A 27,116-nucleotide genomic window follows, 5' to 3' on the forward strand; every position below is an offset into this window, starting at 1 on the left:
AAGGCGTGCTGAACATGTTTGACTGTACTTACTTCAACATGAAATGCTGAAATTTTATGAGATCGACAGCTCTTTAAGTGTGTGTGTGAATGTAACACAGGTTTTAATGAGTTAAAACTATTTTTAGTCACGATATGGCTGAAATACTGCCACTGTGACTATAAACTTTAACTCACTCACTCACTCATGATATATCGTCTCGCCTCATTAAACTGGTATCAGGATATATCGTCTCTCCACTCAGACTACGAAGCACAGCTCTAATACCAAGTATGTGCATATTTACAAATTTACAACAGTACTTCACATCATTAATACATTGTAATCATCTTTTTCGAAGTATAGATAATGAAATTTGTGCAGCTATGTGAACACACCTGTCTGTGTTTTATTGCAATAAGCAGTCTCTCCTTGTATGTCATATATAAGAAGTGTACCTAAGGTCAATTATTTAAACTATAATGTAATTTCCATTACAAAAAGTATAAACGGTATTACCTACTGATCAGAAAGCCTTATCAGTACCCCGCCGCCACCAACCCGCCCTAGGCCTACCCCATCCCACACCCTCTCCCTCTCACACACATGCACACACACACTCCCTAACATGCATATCGCTCTGGCCCATAGACCCAATATTGTAACCTTTCAAACAGACATCATGTGTATGTCAAGAAAGGCAGGCACGTTAATAGTGGTGCTCAGTCATGGGTATCACTTCGCCATGTGTTTCTAATGATCTCCGTGCATTATGGCGTGGTCCGACGCGCTAACGAACCCGATGTGACAGTTACATTACAGAACCATTGAAATACATGTAAAAGTAGTGTTAATCTTGTAACACTATCTTTACCCATTACCAACCATTTACGTGTGTAATAAATATATGACAAACCTAACCCTGGTCATACGAGATCTCAAAGGTATTGAAATGCATGTCCTACAATCACAGCATTTACATACGTTACACATGCTAGAAAACACATGAAAACAATGGCCAGATTTACACACCTGTGAAATACAAGTAAATACAGAGTTGAGTGTTCATTTATTTTAACACCCCTTTAAACGTGTGTAAATCTGACAGCCAGATGATACGTAGATTTCCAACGTTGTTCATATGGCCGCCGGATGAAACGTATATTCCCTAATGTTAGTAAATTTGGGTAATACAGTCATTTTGTGTGGTGTTAGATACATGAGGAGACACCTGAAATGGGCTTCATATATTGTACCCATGTGGTGATTCGAACCCGGGATTTCGCCGTGACGAGTTCAGTGTTGAATGTTTCACGCAACTAGTGACCAGTTGAAACTGCTCTTATTCACTAAACGACAGTATAGACGGAAATCCTCCATTTTCCACCACACATGGTGCTTTTGTCTCCTGTACATGGCATAGAGCATTCAGTTTCTGGTGCCGGGCTCGTCCCAGGTCTAAGGCCATTCCCACAGAAGCATTCTTTTCCATTCTGCAATCAATAACATGTGCAATGCTACCAATTTGCCTGATTCTTTGTGAAAGCAACACTGAAACTTTGAAAACCCAATTGTATGTCTGAGCCTGTAAACCTTATTCAATGTCTTAGCCTGTAAACCTGATATGTATACTCAGCAGCAAAAAAAGCAACGTCAGTACGAATTCAAAATTAGATAGGCACTGTAATCAAATCATTACAGAAATGGACATAATACGCGGATCAAAACATTTGTGTGTGCAATATCTTGACACATCAATGAATAACTCAGCACAATTCAAAGACATTACGTGAACGTTTGCAATCCATTCAGACTCTTGATTTCAGTATCTAGTGTGACCACCACGAGCGGCAATAATTGCAGCACAGCGTCTATGCATGGAGTGCACCAATCGATTGATGAAGGCCATTGGCACCTGGAACCACACCCGGAAAGGCCTGGCGCAAAAATCGGCTGTGTTCGACCTTGGTATGTCTCCTCTGAATTTCATCCCAAAGATGTTCAATTGGGTTTAAATCAGGACTAAGGGCTGGTCACTGCATAATGTTGACACCGTTCTGCTGTAGGAAGTCCCGTGTAGCTCTGGCAGTATGGGCCCGGGCGTTATCATGTTGGAAAATGTTGTTCCGGTGACGTGCGAAATGTGCTATGACATGGGGTCTGAGAGCTTAGTCAATGTAGCGCACTGCTGTGATGCCGCCTCCTCTCCCTGGACCAAGGTTCTCGAACACCACAGGACCCACTCTCTGGTTCAGACCTAGTCCACCCCATACCATGATAGTAGTATTATAGGGGTCGCCAGGACCTGCTTTTGGTTGAGGGAGGTTGAGGGAAATTCATTGGCTGTTTCAAGTCACGTGGTCACCGTTAGATTCGACATAGACAGCACTTCACAGGTCAGAAAAGGGTGAATGAAAGGTGGTTGTTTTAAGGCAGAAAACCCTTCATGACTTTAGAAAACAAAAGAAAAGTGTCATGAATGAATTAATGTATAGCATACTGTCATGACTAGATAGACAGTCTAGTTCAAAAGGTAGTCATATCACCCTGCATTGACAGTAACACTGAATGCACGCTAGCTTTTCCTTTTAAATGTAACGTAATAAAAAAATTAACTTTAACCATCTCAACTAAAATATGTATCCAGTTTTAGTTCAGAGCGTGATATTTAATGGTTCGAAATACACATGGATAGAAACATATCTATGTCATTTAGAAAACTGATTAGTCATGTAGCACAGTGACAGCATACAGCTAGGTTTGTTGGGAAGGAGACAGAAGCAATCTATAAGAAATGTTAGTGGCGAGCCACGTAATTCATATTTACAATAGTCTCCTCATCCCTTCAACCCAGCCTGCCGCCCCCAAGTCTCCTCAGAAATAAGTAAGTCAAGATCAGCATGTGAATAAACCATTCCTCTGAAGGCTCCTTTTCAAGTATCCACAATTATACATGAATATCAGCCTGCCACCCCACACCAACCCTCTCTCCTCAGGCTTTTGTGATCTCTTGCACATGCGCCAATGTCCTTTGAGACTGCTTACAGTTCAGTTCAAGATGTCCATGGAAGCCAACGGTGAAGACCGTCAAGGATTATTTACCTGTGTGTATTGTAAGACCAAACTAAAATACACATACAATCGCTTTATAACGCATAGCCACAAGTGTGTTGTGAAGAAACCAGTGTCTTCTAAAATTCCCTCATGCACATGTAAGACAGAAGAAACTCTACGGTAGTGTAACCTGACAAACAGTTTAAATCTCGCCAGCAAACGGATTGGACGTGAACAACATGATGAAAGCGTCAGAGATTAGACTTGTCCCTAGAGATATATTTTAAAAGACCACGTTGAGAAAATCGTGACAGAGAAAGAAACCACAAGCACCCAAGAAGATGACGCTGAAGACAAAGAAGGGACAGGTAACAGCTAAAATGAAAACGGTGACAACCCAGAGGGGACAGAAGACAACACCCAAAACCATGAAAATACGACATATATCAGAAATGCAAGCTGTAGTGATGGAAGCAAAAGCTGCTTTGAAACGTGCGGAAGCTGACTTGAAACGTCAACAGTATAAAAGAAAGCTTGAACCCTGGTAATAGGGACACTTGTATTGAATCACGATGGGAGTGACTACCTGTCTGGACTGTGGGAAGAAGTTTACACGAAAAAATAATCTACAGAGACATTGGAAGCAGATGCACACTTCAAATCTACATCCTTCTCAAGAGAAACATTCTCCTCCTCCTCTTCAAGAGAAACATTCTCCTCCTCCTCCTCCTCCAAGAGAAACATTCTCCTCCTACTCCTCAAGAGAGACACCCTCTTCCTCCTCCACGCCAAGAGGACCAGCAGCAAGAACGGTTCAGGTTCCTGATTCCCTCGAATGTGCTCGTTGCGGGACCCAGTGGCTGTGGAAAATCTGTGTTTACCTCTCACGTGCTCCAACATGGCCTGATCCAACCCCAACCTACCCGCATTGTTTGGTGTTATGCTCAATGGCAGCCCTTTTATCAGGACATCAGCGAGCAGCTGCCTCAGTTCACCTTTGTAAAACGCATTCCCCACGATATCTTGGACGAGGATTACGATGATTCCGGGACGGAACGTGATGGTCCTGGATGAGTTCCTGGCCGAAGCAAAGCACGACAAGTGTATTTCGCGGCTGTTTAATCAAACCTCCCATCACAAGAATGTATTGATTTTTCTCTTGGTACAAAGTCTGTTTCCGAGAGGTAAAGAATCGAGAGACATTGCTTTGAACGCGCATTATGTCAGCCTGTTTCATTCCCCCATAGATAAACAGCAAATCAAACTCTTTCCTCGTAGAATTTTCCCCGAACAAATGAATCACTTTATGGCTACGTATGAAAAGGTTGCTGAAACACCCTATGGACAACTCACCATTGATCTAAAACCTACCACCAAAGAAAAGGATTGACTGCAGGTCAATCTCATTAACGAGGAAAACGGACAAGTCAAAGCTCAGTCTGAACCTGATCTGCCTAGGGAGAAGTTGACAACAACAGAATCTCTGGATAGTCCTCTGACTCAAGAGGAGAGACTACCCCAACATCAGCTCACTCAAATTGAAACCGATTGGGACACGAGTAGTGAGACATCATTGACTATGGCCACGGCTTGCGCAGATTGCGGGGTGCTGATAGATAACACGCACGATCTACAGCGACATATCAAACATTGGTGTCTTACCAATAGCCTTCAATCTAAGAGAAAGCGCGCCAGACTCGAGAGTGATGACAATGACAGTGACTATGACGACGTAGCCTCTTCCCAGAAAGGCATTGGTCTTGCCGTCAAACGTCCTCGTGGGAAGCCAACATTTACTGATATGGAAGCCGAGGAGTGGCAAAATGTAGGCTTACAACGCATATGAAAGCAGGTGTACGACATGTTTCAAGACAAGATGAAACTGCAGAGGAAACCGTACAAGCGACAGGGACGAACGCAAGAATGGATTGACAGAAGACTGAAACTGAGGTGGGAAGATCTACTGCGTAATACTCTCATCTCTGAGGTGGAATATACCAAGCACTTTAAAGAGGCACCTCTGTTTCAAAACCTGCTATAGCGTGATAGAATCTGATAGCGTTGCAGAGGATAACGACGGTGATGATGAGGAGGATGACGTGGAGGAGAATGTTTGAGGACATAAATACCGGTCATTAGTATATCAATCTAACAGTCAGAAGAGAATGCCGAGTCAACGCCGCACGTCTAGTTTGATTCATATTTTGAAAACACCTCATAAACTGAGGCGTTTGAACGATAAGGAACACCGAATTTCCCTCTACGTGAGAGGGGTTGTGAAACTGGGACCCCCTGGACGGAAATCGCTAAGGCAATGGATAAGCCTAGACTAAAGATAACCATTCAACCTTATAACAGCATAGGGAAGGTGTGAAATGTGTTACAACACATGGACTTGCTGTTTAATCAGGCCTTGAAGCAGCAGCATGTGTATATGAGTGACTAAACTGTTGACTGTAATGTTGCAGAGTGAACCCTACTGTTACTGCTACACGCACATGCATTCCTACATCATTCAAATGTTTTAAATACCGGTCACATTAAATATACACACAACAAACAAAACAAAGGTTTAATGAGGTGGATATATATCGTATAACTCAAATAACTCCCTTTCCAAATAATAAATGTACAATACATCTTCCCTAACTTATCATAAATACGGTGCACTGGTCACACAATTTATGAATGGGAAGCTTCACCGGTAGGCGCGAGGCCGGTATGTTGTCATTGTTAGGCCTGTATGTTGACATTGTTAGGCCGGTATGTTGTCATTGTTAGGCCTGTATGTTGTCATTGTTAGGCCGGTATGTTGTCATTGTTATGGGCGGTCAGTCGCTTATATCTGCTTCACACTAGGATGATGCCCATGTATAACCGTGGATTTTTCACAAGCTGACTTGTTTATTTCTAAGGAGACTGTTCTGGTTTCCTGGGGACATAAACTCATAAACGACTGTGAGGAAGTCTACTATACAACACTGACTTGTCCCTCTGTGCTGCTTGTGTACATTTCAATGTTAGCAAACGACTGTGAGACAGGCTAGATTGTATACTGTAAACAGTCTGAAGCGAACTTGTTTTAGATAAACTACATCTAAGGATGTCAAACGGATGACTATAACATAACACACTGGTCTGAGTAATGCTGGCCAGGTTGTCCCCATATTTTGTAATTCCGATGTGTATGTCTGAACGTGTAACCAGGATGTATTTGTGTTAATCTGTAACTCTGATCTCTATATCTAAACGTGTAACCTGGGTGTGTTTGTCTGAACCTGTAACCCCAATGTGTATGTCTGAACCTGTAACCCCGATGTGTATGTCTGAATGTGTAACCTGGATGTGTTTGTCTGAACCTGTAACCTGGATGTGTTTGTGTAAATCTGTAAATCTGATCTCTATATTTAAACGTGTAACCTGGGTGTGTCTAAACGTGTAACCTGGATGTGTTTGTGTAAATCTGTAAATCTGATCTCTATATCTAAACGTGTAATCTGGATGTGTTTGTGTAAATCTGTAAATCTGATCTCTATATTTAAACGTGTAAATCTGGATGGGTTTGTCTAAACGTGTAACCTGGATGTGTTTGTGTAAATCTGTAAATCTGATCTCTATATCTAAACGTGTAATCTGGATGTGTTCGTCTGAACCTGTAAGCCCGATGTATATGTGTGAAGCTGCAAATATGTTCTCAGATGCATTTGTCTACAATGGCAAGAAATATAGAAGTTTTACCTGATGAGAACTTCATTTGATCAATGGAACAAGTATTCTTGACTATTTTAACATTTTGTGTATCAAATGACTCCTATGTTTACCTGAGTTCCAAAGTAGGGATAATCTTTTCCTTGGCAATGCAGTTTGCAGGTTTCGGCTGTCATGCGTATATTGTCAATCATCAAGCCATGTGGAAGGACACGGTATTCAGCTACATCGACGTAACACCCAACGTACGTGTGTTGACCTGGAAAAAACGAAAAAACAGGTTACTAAGAAAAAGTGAGTGCGACTAGTTTTGCGCCGCTTTTAGCAATATTCCAGCAAAATGTCATGGCGGAGAACACCAGAAACGGACTTCACACTTAAAAAGAACAAATCACACTTAAAAAGACAAACATATAGAAGCTGTCGTTGAAATCATACAAATGCCGCCTTATGGTCATTAGACACGAAGAAAACACTTAAACTGAATCATGTAAGTATTAGAATTTGCTTGTATAAATTGCTTATATTGCTTTACACCTCACACATCATGTCGGAATCAAACATTACGCCCTTCAATACATAATGTGCAATTTGTTATTGAATCATGTTGTAATTTCATTTTTTTATTCAGTTTCATAACATTGTTTTTTAACAATACAATGAACTGCGTGGATACAAAAAAATTCTCTTCCTATATACTCGTCACTTGCTGTAGAATTCAGTCGATTTGCATTTAACGATAAACGGTTTTAACGAACTGAACTTACTGGTCCTGTTGTGCTCGTTGTAGGGCCCGTAAGTAGGTCACGGCACTTCGCGAGAGATTACGTTGTTTAGTACTTCCGGTGACAAACAACGTTTTTCGGCAATGGCGATAACACTATTACATGGGGTATGCCGTGGATAATCATACTCGACACTGGCTGTGTGAATCAGACTATGGACTGCTAAAGCACTAAGGCAATGTTGCATCCGAGACCATATTATATGGTCTCTGGTTGCATGAACAGCATGTGAATATTTGCCAAACAGATGCAGAGTTGTCACAGCGTCGTCTTCAGGCTGGCCCATTCATTAGTCGAGGTAAGTTTGTTAGATGGATTTCTTTGTTTTCATTTAAAGGCTGGTATTGTTTAAGCATGGCACGCACAGTAAGGGTGGAGTTGACATGTGTGCAGATTGGTGAATCGTTTGATTGCATTTGATATCTTACAGTGGGATTTTATTGTCCCCCGGAGAGGGGACCTAATAAAATATGGCAGGCAGGTATCCGGTATAATGCATGTGTACCCAAAAAACTGTGTTAATAAATAAAGTATCTTGCAGTTGGAATTATCTAGAAGATAACTTAATGTGCAATGAAAATCCAGGTGTAATTCTAAAAAAATAAATGTAATGAATTAAATAATAATTTAATGGCGCGTAAACAATGATGATTATATCCACACTTTGATTGATACCAATAGCTCTGAATAGGTGTCTCTCACAAATGTATTCTGTAATATGAGCCTGATTAATATATTATTACAACCCCATTTAGCATTTGGTTTTAGTGCAGCATGTTCAGTTAAACATAACATCCACATGCTTAATTTATCAATAATATCAACATTGTTAGGAACTGTTTACATTTTATTTAGTATATCATACTTGGTCTCACGTGTGTTATGTATTTTTTCAGTTGGAACAGATGCATATCTTTAAGAGGAGAAAGAAGGAGGAATAGATTTCTTTATCACCACAATTACCATTGACATCAAGAGCAACACAAACTGAAACAGACGTTCAGATTTATTTTAACATCTGGTGGTCAAGCAATATACATTGCAAATGAAGAAACAGCAAGTCATTGCAGTGTTGTATATACAGTTATATAACATATTAAAGCTCTACACATCATCCTTTGGACACTTGCTGGAACAGGAAATGCTTGTAACCAGCAAGGCGTTGTAGAAAGTCCTGTGACATCTTGGGACTCTCAGATAATTCAGTAAGAATTTAGATGAGTGACCATGAATGAACATTTGTATTCCAGATGATACTGTTACAGTATTTTTTCAGGTTTAGCATCTGGGAAATGCAAAGAATGTTGATATGTTATGAGTAATTATGTCTTTGGAATAAAATTGCAGAACAGTTCTAAAACTTGTGTATTTTTTTTAAGTGTGGATAAAGCAAGCACAAATTGAATGTTTTGGAAGATTTATGCTTTTAGCCATGATATTGATTTGACAGTAAATATACAACGATGGATGAAGGAGATTAGATTTTCAGTGTATATAGCAAAGGTTTCCAAGTGAGAGAGTTGGGTTTTACACCGCTTTAGCAATATTCCAGCAACATCATGCTGGGGAGAGCAGCAATGGAGTTCACACTTTGCAGACGTGTGGGGAATCAAACCCGGGCCTTCAGTGTGACAAGTGTCAACAGTTTAACCACTAGGTTACCCTACTACTCCAGTTTCCATGAAACAAACATGCTTACCAATGAAAAGTTAAACTTAATCAATGGCATAGGCATGTGATTCTACATGACATGGAATTTTGTTGAAATATGAAATTCTTTGTTTTTATTTGCTGTAAGATTACAACACTGGTTCATAGCACAATAACCAGTACACATTATTCGTTTCCATTACTTTAAAACATATTGGTCTAACTGTATAGTGGAAAATATGGAATGCCAGTTACTTGGCCTCATTGGCAGAATATTTGGAATATATAAGTTACTAAAAATGGGTGAAAAACACTATATTACATGACAAGTAATCATACTCATGCTGCTATCAGCCAGTGTCTGCAGAATCTACAGTCATGACATGTCAAATATATGCACATTTAGTTTCCCTATGTATTGATCAGTATGTTTACAATACAGGAAATGTCTTTGAGTGATTACTCCATATTTTGAGTGTATTTGGTCTTGCATTTTTGCCAATTGTGACTTGAAGGTGCTGTGTGCTGCTTCATATTTTGCTTACAGCATAGCAGAACCTCACCCCTGCATAACCAAGTACTAAGTAACACTCATGTACTTTAGATCATAGTACATAGTTCGCTCACTCCAAGACATCTAGTACAAAGTGTAATAAATATTGTCCAACAGCCAGTTTTATATATCACCTCTAAAATAATGTTTACATTATTTGATAAATAATTGTTTCATGATGAATATTCATATGGCTGAGGGTTTTCACATTTTTGTTTTGAATATCTGACAGCAGTAACCGAAATAATTGTAACCATGCCATCAAGGTTATTTTGTCGAGCTGTTGATTGATTTGTGACACTATGTCTTCTTGTGTGAATAAAAACGTCACCATAAATGCGAAAGTTCATATATTTATGAAAGAAATTATAATGTTACAAGAACTGCTATTTATTCCAGGCATTGGGAAAGAGAGGGGCCATTTTGCACATTAGAATAAAAATGCCCCATTAAAATTTTGAAGTTTACTATTGATACAAGGGCAGTGGCCCATTCCAAATTCAGAAAATGGCTAATAATCCTGAAATTGTCGAAGGTCTCCATCCCAATCCCTGTATTCAATATATCATTATCAGTATATTTACAGCATGGCAAAGAAACAATTTGACACATGCAGGTCCCTGTTATTTATCCAAAGTAAACTTTATAATGCATTTTCTTTCACATTTGCAAAACAACAAACAATTTATTTCTTGTATCTTTGAGTCATTCTGTCACCTGAACTTGCATACAGTTATCCCTCGGACTTGGAAGAGAGTAAAATTATTAAGCCTACCAACTAGTTTACAATATATTTATATTATTACCTCAAGTATTTATACACATGCATTTTACATTGCATAAAGCCAATTGTCTCTATTGAATATTTTGTAACTATTCTAAATAAAAACAACTATGTTTTACATATCAATATTGATATTTGTTAGGAACTATTTGATTTCAAATAGTTCCTAACAAATATAAATATACTGAATATGTAAAAAATAGTTTTAATTTGGAATAGTTACAAAATATTGCTGCAGCATAAAAATGTATTTAGAAAATAAATAACAAATTAAAAAACAAAAATATTCTAATTTGGAATTACATTTTTTAATTGAAAAAGGGAAATGACAGAGTCTATGTCGTCAAATATGAATAGAACATCAACTTGATAAAGTTGGTAACACATGGCTGTTTTATGAATAGAAGTATATTAATTAATAGTTTTATTAATTCAATATAAATACAGATTACTCAAATGCATTTTACGTTAACCATGTCATTGATTCCCGAAATATGGTTTGTGACAAACACTGTCCGTGATACTGAAAAGAAACACGTTTAGCGATAGAACTGCACTGGTTGTCAAAAATATATTATAGCTAGAGAAAGGTACTCATATATTTTCGAATTGACTCATGGTTGTCGGTTGTCAGTAAGGAACCGATAATCCTTGAAGGAATAATAATTTTTCGATCTTATCGTCCCCAAATGATCCCATTATTACGACTGTCACCAGCTGTGACAGCCAAGCATGGTAGTACACTTGGTCCAGTCTAGTAAGGTCATATTAGGCGGTCGCGCAATTTGGCACCACAACTGGTTCTTGTGTATTCGCTTGTCACTGGAAATCTAGTAGCAGAAGTAACCGCTCGCGAGACTTACGGAAGTAGTTTATATACTGGGGGTATGAGATCACTTTCAAGAAAGGTCGCTGTAAAGCTTTATTTCATAAATAAAGCTTTTGTCAGGCCCTTAGATCTCGCCACCATTGTATATACTACTTTTGAATCCCCAGTTAACTTCCTGGTCACTATGACCGCGAACTAGCAGTTTCCTGATCACGTGGCACTATTGTGATCACCCTATGTCGTGTTGACCTCGAGGAAACAGTTTAATGTGAATCACTCGACAAGGTCAGTGTTAAATATTTCGCTTGGGTGGCAACATTGTGCCGTATGGTATGATCAATAATTCCTCTCTGACGAAACCTCTCCCTGGCCCATCTTTCAAGTAGTTCAAGTTCGGCTCGTCGGTTTTGATGTCCACTTTATTCTATGTTGTAAGTTTTGACTGACCATGTCGGGTCGGTGGCTCGTTTCCGAGTGTCCCCTTCGTGTTTCCCCGGCTGGTAGAGGTACCTCACGAGGGCCCTATCGGGTATCTGTTTCTCCTTCCCACGCGATGGTGCAGCCGGTTCGGCCGTCACTGATTTCAGTTTGATAGCCTCGGCTGGTTTCTTGCCAGTGAGACGGGTGGTTTCGTGGTTGATAGCCGACACCACCTGAGGTAGCCGCGCTACCCATTCCGTCGATCGTTTTTCTGGGTTGACCATCTCTCGCGCATACTGATGCCCGAATAAGCGCTCAGCCAAAGTCCGATTGAATCTCTCGACTATGGCTTGGCTGTGATTGGCTCCGACCACGCCACGCCTGACCTTGGTATCGTGTTTGGCTAGCAGTTGTGACACGGCACCCATGAACTCCCGCCGGGGTCGACTTGCAGCTCTGTGGGCCATGTCAGCAGACTGCGTTTGTATATGCGTTCAAATCTACGGGCTACTTGGGCTGCATCCTTCGTGGTCAAGGGCTCGGCTTCCTTGTAGCGGCTGGCAACGACGGTTAGGGCATACTTGTACCTCCTGTCGTGGGGTAGGAACAAAAGGTCGGCCTGGTGGACGCTATTGGGTGCGGTAATGGCGAACTTTCTTCGGGGCACGTAGTGTGGTGCCGGTATATAGATCTGCCACAGGGCTTGTTTTTCAAGCCACGCTTTGGCCTCGTCCGGGGGTACTCGCGCCATTTTGGCAAGCTTATGTACGGCGCTAGCTCCTTTCCAGTACCCACGCGGGCTGTAGTAAATACCCTGAAACTTTCTTTGGTTATGTGACATTGTTGTCGCCCCGACAGGATATCGTATATATACACCTATGTTCTTGGTTCAATTTTCTCATGCCCGTACGCGTACGTGTTGATCCCGTCGATGGCTATCCAACGCTTCGTGTCCATCGGCGATAGGGACGTCTTGTTTATCGTCATTCCGTATATCCTGTGCCCGTCGCTTCTCAGCATGTTCATTTGATGCCTGAAGGTGAGGGTCTTGAACAGGGCTTCCTTGAATCTGGCGTGTTTGATGTGTTGTTTCACCACGTACTTCTTGACCCCCTTCGCCTTTCGGATCTCGCTATTGTTGGCCTTCAGGATAGAGTACATCTTAGGTCTCAAGCCTATGTACTCAGTGATCGGCGTGCCAGCACACTCGTCCTTCATCTTACCGAGGACCTTTTTGTTAACCGTGCTGTGCATGGCATGGTCCTTGGGGTAGTCACTGGTGTTGTATAAATGGATGTGTTTAGCCATGTCTTCGTACACGTCCTCGGTTCGAATCTCCATCAGCAGGGAATCCGTGTCCATGTACAGCACTTCACACCTGGTGCCGTACTGCTTCTTGAGCTCGTTGTAGTAAAAGTCGTACATCAGGTGTTTGGATAAATCGAGGATGCTCATCCCCACGTAAACAGGCCGGTTGAATTTGATGTGGCTCTTCTTCATGTGTAGGGCCACCAGGTCGTCGGTGAATATCTTGCTCCAGTTGAATGCCAGGCTGGCTATCAGTTTCCTGAGCTTGTCTTCCTCATTCGACCGAACCAGCTTCACGGTCACGCGTTTCCTCAGGTTCTCCATCGTCTTACCGAACACCGAGTTGTTCATGAGTTTGTAGAGGTTTTCCACGAAGTCACTGGTGGCCAGCTTTCGCAGGTCCATGTTCATTCTGATGTAGGGCTCCATCCAGGGGCTCTGGTCGAACACGAGCACCCTGTGTATTTGGTCAGCCTCATACCCAACGACAGGTACAGCTGTAGGTTGTGATAGTGAACGATGTACTTGGTCTTATTCATTAAGTTGGGCACTAGTTTTTCAACGTCTGCCACCCGCCCACCCAGCAAGTTATGTTGGTACTCGGACATCCAGTCCGGGTTAACCATCAAACGTTCGGGGGCCATGGGGTAGCTGTTGTGCGATGTGTGCAATGCCTTGGGGTATTCCAAGTCCACTTCGAGGATATAGCCTTTGTTCGAATCCGGCGCGATGCTCATAACATCGATCTCGGGTGATGTTCATTCGAATCCCCCTGTGGGTAGATATTGGCTCATGGCCCAGCCGTACAGGTTGTTGGCATCGAGGTAGAGGATATGATTGGTTGGCTTGCTCGAGTCGTAGCCCTCACGTATTGATTATTAGCTTTCGCATAGCGTTTAGAGGACATGGAAATCCCACCTCGCAAGCCTTTCTCAATGAACAAGTGCATGTCGTAATCGGTGAGCAATTCCAGCTTAACTCCGATTTTCTTCAGCAAGGCATCCCAAGATAGCCCTGGGCTGGTGTAGTACCATGCGGGGTCGAGTTGATACTGCTTTAACACGTCCTCCTAAACATCTCGAACACGTCGGCTAGCAGGAGTACGTCTGTTCTCAAGTACAGGTCGTGGTAGTCACCCAGAGTCTTGCAGCCCAGTTTATTCCATACGTTAATCGTGTGCGGTTATCATCTTGGGTGATTGTCGAGTCGGTCGGGTTGCTGTAAAATCGGTTGATGGGAGGCAGTCGGGTCTTGGCGAACTTGGCCCAGCCATCCATGTACTCGTAGGGGTAAACACCCTTCCTCATCAGCAGGGGTCGAGACTCGGCGACAGTGTATCGATCGATGATGGGGAAGGTATCGTTGGCCTTGACCAGACTGTCGAGTGACAAGTCGATGAACCTCAGGCCATTCAAGCTGTATCTCTCATTCATGTATCTCTCCATGTTGTTGGGGATGCACGTCAGGTTTCCGTCGACCCTTGCGATGGCTTGCATGATCAAGTGAGAGTTGTACCCTCTCAAGTTGTGGAAGACCACGGGGATGTTTATTGTCTTGGGGTTGATTCTGAGCTTGAGGTTGCACGCGCTGTGAGTGGCGCCTCCATACTTACCGGTGACATGGCAGTGATCTCTCACCGAATCGCCGTTCAGCGGTTTATCACACACATGGCAGTGAGTGCTGCATCTGTGAGCTAGCCGGTCAGTTTGAGTCATACGCATGGGAGCGACTGTGTACAGTGCATTCCTGATAGTTTTCTCTTCCCCCCTGCAAACACCTGAGAAACTTATCAGCCGTGTCGGGACCCCTGTACACTACGGGAGCTTTCGTTTCCCCATCACATCGGACGACCATGTATCCAAAACCACAGGCCTCGTGCTCCTGTGTTTTTTGTGTGTCGGCCCGATGTCAACGTTTTTAATCAAGGCTTCAAAGTTGGCGTAGATGATGTAAGGCACGAGCATCTGATTCTTGTGGTTGCCGAATTTTAGGATATTGTCGCCTTCCATGGGCATGTCGATTCGTATGGCCGTCTGCCCCACACCTTGGCAACCACCCCCGCGGTGTGATTCCAGCAGGTGAGGTCGGGTGAAACCGTGCAGGCACCGTTCGCAGAAGTGACTCTTTTCTCGTTGTGCCGATTGGTCATACAACAGCCTACTGAAGTGTTTTATCCACGCGTAGTGGTACTTATCACATCGCTGGATCATGAATATATTGATCACGCGGCGACCCCCCTGGCCCCCATTGGGCTGATCCTGTGCACGATCGTTTTGTTGCCTTCATGCCCGAATACGTTTATGGCTATGTCATCGTTATGTTTTTCTATTTTAGTGATCTGGGATATGGGGGTGGGTTCGTCTATACCATCCCAGTTTAGCCCATCGTCTTGGGGATAGCTAGAAGGCCTGTTCGAATTAGTGTCAGCTGGAAACAAGGCTGACCTGATAGCTAACCTCATGCAATCGTCTCCTCTATTCTTGATGTTGACTATGACCTGTTTAGGGGGCAAGTCTAGGTATGACCCGCCTCTGAACGGTATGTAGTTAGCAATGTCTAGATAGACCTTATGGATTTTATCCACGACCCACCCGTAACCCATGTGCGTGTAGCGTTCTAGGTATTCTCGTATCTGCTGAAAACTGATATCAATTGACTCGCCTATAGTCTCGGTATGAGTCACGACTTCTTGTTTACCTAAGAAGTAAGGCTGAACATACTCAATAGCCCCATTCTGCTGTTTATCGAGTAACATTTTCACTGTGATTTGAAACTTTATACTTCCCAAATCGTTTAGTTCCTCATTAACTTCATCAGCGATTAGAGGCTTGGTGTCGGCGATGTCTATGTTCATATCAACATGCAGATCGTTACCTAAGTGCGTTCAGTGAGCACGAACTGTAGATCAACAGCTCTATGATGATGTAATAGTTCGACTAGCTGTGGCTTCCTCATATGGGAATAACTTACTAACCCCAGTTCTCGGGCTTCCTGTTTGAGTTGTTTCACAGTGTGGGTCTTTACTACGGGGTCGTGCAATAGTGCGACTAACCCGGCTTTCCTCATACGAGAATAACCCGTAAGCCCCAGCTCTTCGCTCGGAGGTTTAGTTGTTTCAGGGGGGTTGTATGCCGAGTAATCTCGACAACTCTGATTTCCTCATTCGGGAGTAACCCACTACACCTAGTTCTCTCGCAATCTGCTTGAGCTCTCGGACAGTAGGCATTGTTATACCCAGGTGTATACAATCTCTTATTGGGCCGCCAACAAGGGAGGTAACTCCTCTCACCACGAATCTAGTCCCCGACCCAGCGCTATATTTAGAATAACCGTATCGATTTTTTTGGTTCAGGAGAGCTTTCCCGTTTTATTATTTCCAGAACGTTGGGGATACACGTATATATATTAGCTGATTCAGTCAATACTTGTTCTCTGAAGACATCCAGCTTTGTAGTAACAACCATTTGAAAGTTGATATGTCCCAATTCGTTTATTTCCTCTTCGAGTTTGCTAATGACCAGAGGTCTGATGTTATCAATACTACATTTACCCGGAAACATCAACCAGCTTCTCAGGCCACAAGCCAGGGGTGGAATTCGTATGAACGCAGGCATTATTATACCTAGGTGTACACAGTTTCTAATTGGGTAACCATTAATAAATTACACCTCCATACTAAGGAGGCGCCTACATTCATTTATGTAGTCCTTTTTCTTCTCGTAGATAAGCTGGTGCCTGACTACGTTTGCCCCGTGGGCTTTACATAAACAGTAGTGACATTTCACTCCAATACCGCACACGGAACACGTGTAGTTTATGAAACACCTCCTATGAAAACAGCAGTACCCCTCCATCCTACATTTCCTACCGCAGGTCTCGGTCTTCCCCCCCTAAGTATGTACTGGCATCGGTACGGGGCAGGTCTCATCTTTGGTATACTCATATGGGGACTTAGTCTAATTGCTTTACAACCAACGCAGTCGCTGCTAGACCCAGCGCGATGAAGATCAATTCCCGGTCCTTTTGCCCCGGGGATGGTGTGTAGTACTGAGTGAGTGTGGGCTTATGGAGTGGTTCTAGCTGTTTACCGGTTAGCAGGTATAATTCTCTCGCTGCGTCTTCAACGTTCTCGAATGTTTTAACGGCATGGTTCTCACGCTGGAGTTGTTCGTTAATGTAATCGATCCTCTGTATACGTTTCTTCGCGTACTCAGCTTGCGCGGCTTGCAGTTTCTCTACGGCTATATCGTGCAGTTTCCGTTCAGCCTGCATCTCGGCCGCGTTCGACTCCCGTAGTTTCGAGAAGAGGAAATTACTCCCGGAAAATGCCAGGGCGTTTACTAACGCCCCGCCGACCATCATGGCGATCGTAGCCATCGTATATATAGCTACATTTACTTCAAAATAATTTTCCGGTATGATCCCGTTTTACGAGGATGTCCTTGGTGGCCATCGCCATACCCAGGTTCATTATGAGCATGCCCATATCCTGCAGGTTGAAATCTAGCTTGATAGTCGGTTGTTTAAGCACCATTTTGGTCAACCGAGCGTACCCTACGGCTAGACTGGCGACCACGGTGGCGTGGTATGCATCGTTGACGAACGTTTTCCCCTCAGACATTATGTATATGATATAAAAATATATATTTATAACATGATATGTGGGTTGACCTCTAATTGTGGTTGTGGTGCTGGGGGTGGTTGTTTATTATATAACAATAATGAGAGAGACGTACAGATATAATTTCAACTTGCCCACGGGTTGAGCCTTCTTGGTAATCTGGATTGTTATCCCCTCGCTGCCGTTTTGGATGCGGCGACCGCTACCATGCACTTTGTCGTCACCGTGGATCGCATGTCCAACCATAGCGCGTACTTGGTGGTCAGGTATTCCCTGATCTGCACGGACGATAGGTCCAGGTCCTTGGTTATGTGTAGGTGTTGTTTGATAGCCGGTAGCTTTTTTATCTTATCCCACTGCTGGTATGCCCTCATACCATCGCTGAACAGCTGGCTGGTCAAGCCCTCGATGGTCACTTCCACCTTATCAATCTCGAGGTTGAAAAACTTCTCGCTGTCCCTTCGGAACGGCTCGTAATCCTCCACGGGGATGACCAGGATCCCTTTCATTGATCGCGCCGGCTCGTTTAGGTTGATGTTCGACACAGTGTCGCTCTTATTCTGTACTATCGTTTATGCCGCAGGACCCTATCGTAGAAGATGGCCACCTTCCCCGAGTACTGGTTTCGAACATGCCTGGCCAGCTCTGGGCTAGTGACCATATCGAACTCCAGAGAGATGTTGTCGATGACGTAACTGGCCCCATCACTGTTCGGCGTACGCACTTCTTTGCTGTAGTCATTAAACATGAGCTCGTATTCCAGCCTCTCAGCCAGCGCGGCCTGTTTAAACGGCGCCTGTTCCGTGAGCAGCTTGAAGTCGAGCGGCACCAAAACCGGCTCCCGTACGTTTGGGCGATGACCTTTTCACCGACCGAGATCTTGTCTAGCTGGTCTTGCGTGAAGCCGTACCCCATGCGCAACCGAGTCGATTTGCTGATACCTTGGTACACGTCATTGACGCGTTCTCCCTCGCTTTTCCAGAGGTCCCCGTAGCAGTGAAAGACGTCAGTGTCGTCGATGGTCAGCACCTCGTTACCACTGATCTTGATAGTGGTTTTCTTGATGATGGTTCGACCTACATTCCGCACTAGCTCGCGTTTGTCATTGTCGGAGGTCAACGTGAGGTTGAACGTCAGTCGAACTGTTCCTGGTAGGATGAGGTCATTCTCACCCAGGTTTGGGAATCTAATTAGCAGCGTTTGGTTCTGGTCTATCTTGCTGGGATTGTTGGTGATGGTCACCGACTGGGGCATGGCTCTGATGCCTAGAGGCTCTCTTGATCTTCTGAAAGGATCTAGTTTCCTACCATACATTGTTATATAGATAAAATATAAAAGTTTAATATAAATAATGGCTGAAGGCGGCCATGAGGACATCCCGATGGATGATTTTGGCGCTGGTGCGTATGATGGGGATTACGATGACACCTCATTCATGGGCGACACCGTTAGCAATGAACTTTTAGAATCAACCGTCGACGATCATTACAACGCTTGGAAGTCAGATAGAAACTACGTCGATCCGTTGGGGCTAGACTATTCCAAGTTTACCATCGATAAGAAGGGCACACTGCGATTGAAATCTCATCCGGAGACCGATCTCGTGAATAAGCGCACGAGAAAACCTCTTGCCTTGTCTACGCTAGTCAGTCGTTATGGTGGGCAACTGATCCGTGATGAACTAGGCTTCATAGATTACGGTGGCGCACGGCCTAAGCTTCCCCCGAAGGTCGTCCAAGATCTGCAAAACATCAGGGCCGAACTCAGCGGTGAAGGTGATGCCAAAGAAACATAAGACAGTATCGAAAAAATATTGGCCACGTACCATGACAAACCCTTGCCTGGTTTCGAATTTCCTGTTCGAGAACTGCGAGGCCTAGATGAAGCCTTGAAACGTGTAAGCAGAGAACTCGTGAACAACATGGGGAAACTGAACGAAATCGATGAGCACATCGCTCGTGAGAAAATAAAACTCACCGAAACGGAAGACGAGTCTCTGAAAACCATCATCGAATAACGATTGCGCAACTTGCAAGATAAGAGACGGACTCGGTTGGAATCCGCTTCCTCGAACCGGGAACAGCTTTGATCCCAGATCAGCCGCGTGCGGGAAACCATCGATCGAGTCCTGAATGAAGACACCACGTTGGCCAACAGGATCCGAATCCTACTTCCGAGAGCAAGGGATTACTATCGCCAGCATTCTGACTGTATTGGGCTTCATCATATCAACCCCGGTCATGTCGCTGACAGGGGGCACACCCACCCCACCAAGTGGGGGTACACCCACTGGTGACGTCAGAGACAGGATAAAAAACATCTGAAATCCCTCAGGGAGGCCCTGATTAAACTGGCTGGTAAGGCCGCCGAAGCCCTGCCCGGCATCCTCGGTAGCATCGTCTCGTGGCTGCTCAGCACGCTGGCTAAAACTGCCACGTGGCTCGGTCAAAACCTGTGGGCAGCTGTCGTCGCCGTGGCGGGTCTGGTGTATGTAGCGGCTAAGGAATTTTTAACCAAATGAGACCCAAACCGACCCGCGGGTTGGGGCTGCTGATTGGGTGTCGGGTTGGGGCTGTGGGTTGTGTGGGTTGAACCCTAGGCTCTGGGGTTGGCGCCACTATACCCGTCTCACCAGTCGTGGGGGGTGGCACGTGGGGGGTGTTGACATCGGGGTTGACCCCCAGCTTTTGGCCTGCCGTGGCTACGATGATTTTGTTGTTGTAGCCCACAACTTTGTTGATTCTCAGTCACATGTCGCTCGGAGCCATGTACAGTCCCACAGCGAACATGTAGTCGACTTTCGACCGGGCATATTCCAACACGTCTTGGTATCGTCGGATCGACTGGGGCGGAGATTGCATCCTCGGCGTTAGCAACGAACTGTTTCTGAGTGTCGTAAGCAGTCCCCTTACCGAGGATGTTGGAACGCGTTTGTGCCTGTGCACCCAACAGCGCCCACATGTACGTTCGAATCGAGTCGTTCAAGCAGTTGATGCCGGCACGAGTAAACCATCTCGACGTGTCCAGCATGAACTTTTCCAGGCATCCGTGGGCCCCTGCTCGAACCTCAGACTAGGAACCTCCAGACTCGTTTGTTGGTAATCCCTTTGCTGTTGTCGAAAAGCCATGTAACGGTCATCCCACTCGTTTGTTGTGATATGATCGTCGATCTTGTACTGCCCCATTCTTTCATCTTTTCACTGGAAACATGAACACAGACTGACTTCCGTTATATGGCGCAACAGGGGCATATTGTGAACGATAGGGATACCCAACCCATGGATCTGGCCTGGCAAACGCCAATCCGTCTTCGGGTTTAGTATTATATTGAATTCGTTGCAAACGCGTTCGTAGGCCCGTCGATCGTAACGGGTTGTTTACCGCGATGGCGCCCACATGCTTTGTCAATGCCCGTCCAGATAACTGAAGGCTAATACAGCGTGTGGGGATCTCCGACCTCAGGGACACACGCGGATTCGACGACCCCGGAGTAGATGGTAAATTGTACGCCTTGCAACTGAAAAACAACATTTACAAACGCGTTGAAGCCCCCTCCATCGGTAGAACCCTAGGTGACGTAGTAGATACCTCAGGAGCGGCCTAGATGTTCACGGAGAACAAAGACAACTACCTAAACAAAGTCGTGAACAACGGAACCCTGCTCGTGGTTTACGTCATGGCACAGAGACGTAGCGTAATCATCAGCCCAGTCTCGAGTGCTACAGCCCACATGCTGTCGAGCAAGCCCAGGATACAAAACGTGGCATTGCAGGTGGTGTCTGAATTCGAAGGTGTGGTCAACATCCTAGAGAGTCAACCGGCGAACTCCACGCTGGTCATCCAAGTTTACCTAGGTGAACCACAGCGCGAAGTCGAAGTCATGAAGGGGATCAAACTCCGGTGGGGGAAACAACATCAGTATGACGTTTGCACTGTTTACGTGCGGGTGGGTGTCGACTCCCACACCAGTCTGCAGGGGGTCACCGTGACCGTGGAAGACACGATATCCCTCACCAAGGTCTTCCTACCCGACAACATACACTTCATGGGGGTGAAGTGTACCCGTGAGAAATTATCGGTAAAACAGTTGGAAACTATCTCGTAATAGTATTATAGCAATGTCCAATCATCATAGGCCCAACGCCACGCTTAACGACCTAGGGGACACAGAGGGATTCGATCAGCCTGGCGAGGAAGACGCTTTGTACGTCCTACACTTGAAAGACAATATGTATAGGCGGGCGGCAATAACCGATCATCGGCCCAACATCACACTCGGGGATCTAGAGAACGTGGAGGGGTTTGATCGGGGTAATGACAACTCCTTGTACGCCATGTGCTTGAAAGACAACGTGTATAGGCGGGCGGACCTAAGATTATATATAGAACCCGAATGGTTTATCAACTTAACCCTCACAGCACCTTACGTCTCGATAAACAAAAATGGGTTTGTCTCCAAAATTAGGAACAACGGCGTCTGGCTCACGTCTTTCATACCGAATTCTGATAATATAAGAGTTTCCCAAAGAACAGTCCGCTCAGGCAACATGTTACATTCATCTGAGGGCTCAAGTTTATGGCCAACTTACCTGATATCCTACCACATCCTATGACTGTGAAACCAGACTCAACACACATCATAGAACTCCTTCTCGCAGGCACTGCTTTGAGTTACCACTGGCATCTTTTACCTGGGTTAACAATAAATTGGCCAGCTGGACTTTCTGATGAGGGCATACATTGCCGTATCATCAGGCACTCAGGATCGAACATCTTAGTAGAACCTTCACTGGTTCAGGTAGAAGAAAATGCACCTATTAGCCTTTCCCAGATTTTCCTGAACGAGAACCTATCCCTTATAAACCTCAAATATATTTATGCCACATTTAACCACGATGAATTAATATATAAATACCGACTTATACTGAATGAGAACCTAGCCCTTATATGCCCCAAATACATTGATACTTATTTTAAAATCGACGAATTAAAAAATATCTTGCGGTAGATATTATACACAGGATGGGACTGTAACCTGCCGTAGAGGTAGTCGCGAAGACCCAGGAAACCGTTGACGGGTTCCGCTTGAGGCAGTTATGTGATGTAAAACGCCAACAAGAACAAGACTGCAACACACGGAAAGCACTATGTAAGAAGTACCATAGAGCTTTCAATATCGTGGATGGGTCTGATATTGTCCTTACGACAACCAGCATGGGACTAGGGGCGGCAGGTGTTGGGTTGTTAGCCACCATCGTGGCCGCACCTATAGTGCTAGGCATTGAAATAACAGCTGGGGTGGTAGGGTTGGCAGGGTTGGTGTTTAAGGTTACATCCCGCAGATTGCATGGTAAAGCATTGAATCACGACAACATCAGGGTTCTGGCCGACGCAAAGCTGAACATGGTAAGTGAGCGTATTTCCACGGCACTCACTGACAGTAAGATCTCAGAGGAGGAATTTTGTTCAATCTTGTCTGAACTCGACAAGTACCGTAAGATGAAACAAGAAATCCGGTCCAAGTCTCGTAAGTCTGCTATCAGCGAAGACGAGAAAAAAAAGTAGACAGAACATGGGGTACGAAAAGCCCAGCAAGCCTTCATTACGAACACCAAAGAGATCATAGTCGATTCACATTAAACTGTTTCCTCGAGGTCAGCACACGACATAGTGCCACGTGATCAGGAAAGTGCTAGTTTGCGGTCATAGTGACCAGGAAGTTAACTGGGGATTCAAAAGTAGTATATACAATGGCCTGACAAAAGGGCCTGACAAAAGCTTTATTTGTGAAATAAAGCTTTACAGCGACCTTTCTTGAAAGTGATCTCGTACCCCCAGTATATATACTACTTATGGACCCTATAACGATATTTTACTGCTGTTCGAAATTTCACATATATCACTTAATTATTTTTTCAGACTTATAACAATTCATTGCCTTATAATAGTGCAGTGTGTCTTGTAGATATGTTGCCACGAGATCTGGTCTGGTCGAACTGGTAAAGTATCACAAACTGACACAAAGTTGAGTTGAGTTGGGCTTTATGTCACATCGGCATTATCCCAGCCATTTATTGATGGGATCAAGTATGCATGACACACTTCCGGTATGGCAGGCGTGTGGGTAAGAAGTGTTCACGCAGGCTCTGATAAATCCAGCCCCATCTACATAATGCCGGAGGGCAAAACAGTTAACAAACGCCCAAAACAGCCTCTTATTGCACTAGTCCAAAACAAGGAAACAATGTTGGACACCTACATCGTCACAAGTTCAAGGAAAAAAAAATCAATCAGACTCACAACAAACGAAGAAAAAAATGGCGACCATGCACTGACGGAAAACTTCGAACATAAGAAGATATCAGTTCAAATGATGCAAAAAGAACAAACAGCGGGGACAAAAGAAGAAATTCGTGATGTGAAAAGGGAACTAAAAGAAATGAAAATAGAAATTAAAGACTTTCATACCAAGATGAACAAAATAATCATGGCCGTGAATTTCAATGAACATGAAATAAAAGAGAATAAAAGTAATAATATTGCCTACGAGATGAGACAGAAGGACGGTGTACAAACAAGAATTTTGGAACGAGGTGAGGTGAGGTGAAATTGGGTTTTACGTCGTGCTTGAGTGAGTGAGTGAGTTAAAATTTCAAGGGGACCTTTTATAAGTCATTACTAAACCGTAATATGATATTACATTGTGTATGCACTTACCAATCCAAAGGTCAGCACTTGGTAAATGAAGATTAGACGTGGTGCGACGTACTACCCTGTACTGAGTGCACATAGAGTTGGGACGTAAAACGAAAGAAAACGCATGGCATCTTGGATTCAGGCAGCAAAATCTGGAACACAGGATCAGCGAAACTGCTCTCTTCGAACTCAATGTATCTGCACTAACATCTGTTCTATCCCTAAGGGCAGTTTTCGTATACTTTCTTTCGTGAATAGCAGAGTCGCCGGAGCAAGGCTTAACCATCAGCACTGAAAACAATATGGCAATTTGCAGTAGAAGTTCCATTGTGTCCATGACTGATTCTGTCAGCGAACAAAGGTCGGAATACTTCGAGCAGGTTAGCCCTGTAAGGTTGTACCTCAAACTCAATTGTTTTCTTTAAGTCTGATCCCCTCCAGTTCCACCACGGCTCGGTATTGGCTGAAAGCTCAATGTTATGCAGCTTGTAATCGATCACCACTCTGCTGCTACCAGCTAATGCTGACAGAGGGTCCTGCATAATAAGTGTAGTCAATATTAACAGCAGTGTTTAAGGCTGCTCGGGTGTTAGTTGACATTTGTGAATACAGACTGTTACGTGTCGATTTCCAAATGAAAAGTTAACCAAGGCAACTGATCACTATGAATTCAATATGAAAGCCTCAAAGGACGAAAACTCTTTATCAGTTATCACTGAAATCCAAAGATAACATTTACAATTGTATAGGCAGTACTACAAAGCAGTTCGAAATACGGTGGCAGCACATTTTCCGTGGTAAAAGAAAATGAATTCAGTGATAATGATACCCTCTCAGGAGCGACGATGCTCAATCATTCAAACAAGCCTGGATATCCAGGATGAAAAGGTGATCTATACACAACTACTGGTAATGTGAGATCAAAGGGCCATGTGCCAACTCAATCCCTGCTCTTGACTTTGTAATTTCCAATGATCATCATACATACATGTTGAACGTTTAATGTAGACGAGGCCTCTTGAATGGTCGGTCCTGAAACGTCAATGTTAGCAGACAGATAAACGTTAATCCAAAGTTGTCACTCTCGTACATCTTAACAACCGTCCCTTATGTAACAGGCATGAAGTCAAACAATTATAATACTTGTTTATTTGTCCCAATCGGGTTTTATCATTGTATATAGTGTATATGATTGTTCAACAGACTACCGCTTGTTTACAATAAGTAATCTAATTAGTTGTTTGTCTATCTTCACCTCATGAATAATACTCTTATAGCTCCATCAGCTTATAGGGTCAGTTCATTCTTGTTTTAAGGGTAGTCAGGTTATTCCATTTTCGTAAACTAAGTATACTGTCTGAAATATATTAATCTAATTGTATTAAATACCTTTGTTATCTAAGTAGTCATTATGCATTTACAATCTGGAAATTGCATCGGCACAAACATTGTGTTTGCCTTTAATATGCCTAATCACAAGATTGAACTCTTGCAAAGTCAAACTCCACCTCTTAAGTCTTTGGTTCTTGTTCTTCATTTTGTGAAGAAACGTTACGGGATTGTGATCAGTAAACTACGGAAGCGTAGTAGGTTCACGGTGAATTTTAGTTTAGTCTCATTATTTCCTTCGTAGGTCATAGTATCTGCCACGTAGGTCATAGTATCTCCCCTCGTGGGACATAGTATCTCCAATGTAGGTTATAGTATCTCCTACGTAGGTCATAGTATCTGCTACGCTGGTCATAGTATCTCCTACGTAGGTCATAGTATCTGCTACGTAGGTCATATGCTACGTAGGTCATAGTATCTGCTACGTAGGACATAGTATCTCCTACGTAGGACTTATTATCTAATATGTTTGACCAATTTCTACGTACGACTTAGTATTTACTACGTACGACTTAGTACTTGATATCTCCTGCGTAGTACTTATTATCTCTTACGTAGTACTTAATATCTGAATACTTATAACTGTAAACTCATTTAATGTTTTGATTGTATATTTTTGACATCATCTCCAACTTTACCTGAGCAAAGACATTCCTTCCCAAACTCAGAATTGAACCCAGAAAATGGTCTCGAAAACAAAACCTGATCTCGGAGATATATCCGCCGTAGCAGGACCAGTCCGTAGACGTTTCAGGCTGTCTACTACTATGTTGTTGTAGGTGTTGGTTGTTGTTGTGTGTTGGCGGATATTCCTCAAAGTGACAACACAAGTCCGTCTGCGGGTCCACAACGTTTTATTGTGAGCTGTGTTTAACTAGGAGCTTAGTGCTCAGCTCCCAGTTCCAAACTAACTAACCAACGCTCATTAATTCGACTATATCTCAGATCTGATAATCTGTCTTCCTAAAATGGTATTATGGCAAGACCATGTGGAACCTCGTCCACAACCCACATGCCTCTCGTGCAGTGGTCATCTGGATCATCCTACTCTTGACCTAATAAGACCATAGCAGAAAGCCACAGTCTCAGAATTTCAAGAGTATGTTTAAATCATGCACCCATTATCAGGCCAGCGGCCAAACAGCTGACCAGTACATGCCTGACCTCTGACCTCGTTACATCCCCCATGCGGTGTTAGCTAAGGGGAGAGGGGGAGACTATCGGTGTTACGACCCAGCCGGGAATTCGCCCGGCGCACACTGCGCGTGGCACACAGTATAGTGTATGTGGTATACAGTATATTGCACTTGATATACTGTATACTGCATGTGATAGATGGT

The 27,116-nt window shown here is 43.8% G+C and overlaps 1 long non-coding RNA gene across 1 annotated transcript; it reads right to left on the reverse strand.

The window, feature by feature from the left end:
* Positions 1-1,383: 1,383 nt before the first annotated feature.
* LOC124262393 lies at positions 1,384-24,461 on the reverse strand. Its single transcript, XR_006894575.1, has 3 exons — positions 24,409-24,461; positions 6,855-7,000; positions 1,384-1,472 (listed from the first exon to the last, which is right to left on the reverse strand). It is a non-coding gene; the product is annotated as an uncharacterized LOC124262393 (long non-coding RNA).
* Positions 24,462-27,116: the final 2,655 nt, after the last annotated feature.

The sequence above is a fragment of the Haliotis rubra genome, unplaced genomic scaffold, assembly GCF_003918875.1.
Source record: "Haliotis rubra isolate DU_JTF1 unplaced genomic scaffold, ASM391887v1 Scf835, whole genome shotgun sequence".
Lineage (NCBI taxonomy): Eukaryota > Metazoa > Mollusca > Gastropoda > Lepetellida > Haliotidae > Haliotis > Haliotis rubra.